Here is a 1,702-nt window from a genome sequence, read left to right on the forward strand (position 1 = left end):
GCAGAACAGGGGCCATGCGGGGTGACTGTAAGATTGGAAGGGACAGACAAGGAAGAGGGAAGGAAGCGGCCGTGGCCTTAAGTTAGATACCATCCCGGCATTTGCCTGGAGGAGAAGTGGGAAACCACGGAAAACCACTTCTAGGATGGCCGAGGTGGGAATCGAACCCTCCCCTACTCAGTTGTCCTCCCGAGGCTGAGTGGACCCCGTTACAGCCCTCGCACCACTTTTCAAATTAAGGCAGAGCCGGGAATCGAACTTGGGCCTCCGGGGGTGGCAGCTAATCACACTAACCACTACACCACAGAGGCTGACTTCGTAACAACTACTGCATTAAAATCTTTATACATACTAAGGAACACATCACGCACAATACGTCACTCAAAATTATGTGCGATGGCCGGGAATCGAACCCGGATCAACTGCTTGGAAGGCAACTATGCTCACCATTACACCACCATCGCACGATGAAAGCTACTTTCCCTACTATATGCTATGAAGCAAATTGTGCCACCTCGACATTCACGGTCCGTAGCAATCCTCTCTCTCTCTCTCTCTCTCTCTCTCTCTCTCTCTCTTTCTAACAGCTTACCTCGGATTCTTATCCGTAACGAATCGTAGGTATGTTTAACTGTGATGAAGCATTAGGCACTAAAAACTTTACTAGTTCATTCTTTTTAAATTTGAAGATAAATGAGGACGTCAGAGGAAAACTAACTTAAGTGACATTTCACTAACTTTAGTGGAGAGCAGAAAGAAGCTAGGGTACAGAAGTTTATGACCTACAGAAGAGCAAAATATGCAAGCAAATATGCTCCAAGAACTATCTAAACATGACATAAGAAAAGGTGAAATTTGACCTCAGCATTTTAGGGATAGGCTGCAATTATTAGATCATTACTACCATTAAAGGTGCCAAAAAGTTATTAGCGATAATACAGCAGACATTTTATCACGCAAACTGACAGAGTTACAATAGGTACCGGTACGTTAAAACTGTATACATTCACTATCATAGCCCTGAGGTGGAACCCTCACTCTATTTTCCTAACAAAAATAAAGAACCAAAACAATTTGAACACATTTTCGGTAAGTGACCATGTGTCCGTCCGCCTCTATAGTGTAGTGGTTAGGGTTCGATTCCCGACTCTGCCACGAAATTCGAAAAGTGATACGAGGGCTAGAACGGGGTCCGCTCAGCCTCGGGAGGTCAACTGGATAGAGGGGAGTTCGATTCCCTCCTCAGTCATCCTGGAAGTGTTTTTCCCTGGTTTCCCACTTCTCCTCCAGGCAAATGCCGGGATGGTACCTAACTTAAGGCCACGGCCGCTTCCTTCCCTCTTCCTTGTCTATCCCTTCCAGTCTTCCCATCCCCCCGCAAGGCCCCTGCTCAGCATAGCATGTGAGGCCGCCTATGCGAGGCACTTGTCATCCTCCCCAGTTGTATCCCCCGACCCAATGTCTCACGCTCCAGGACACTGCCCTTGAGACGGTAGAGGTGGGATCCCTCGCTGAGTCCGAGGGGATAGATAAGGAAGAGCGAAGGAATCGGCCGTGGCCTTAAGTTAGATACCATCCCGGCATTTGCCTGGAGGAGAAGTGAGAAACCACGGAAAACCACTTCGAGGATGGCTGAGGTAGAAATCGAACCCCTCTCTACTCAGCTGACCTCCCGAGGCTGAATGAACCCCGTTCCATCCAT

General features: G+C 48.1%; 1 non-coding gene across 1 annotated transcript; it reads right to left on the reverse strand.

The window, feature by feature from the left end:
• Positions 1-392: 392 nt before the first annotated feature.
• On the reverse strand, positions 393-464 carry TRNAG-UCC (transfer RNA glycine (anticodon UCC)). Its single transcript has one exon. It is a non-coding gene; the product is annotated as a tRNA-Gly (tRNA).
• Positions 465-1,702: the final 1,238 nt, after the last annotated feature.

Source organism: Anabrus simplex, chromosome 1 (assembly GCF_040414725.1).
Source record: "Anabrus simplex isolate iqAnaSimp1 chromosome 1, ASM4041472v1, whole genome shotgun sequence".
In the NCBI taxonomy this organism is placed as follows: Eukaryota; Metazoa; Arthropoda; class Insecta; order Orthoptera; family Tettigoniidae; genus Anabrus; species Anabrus simplex.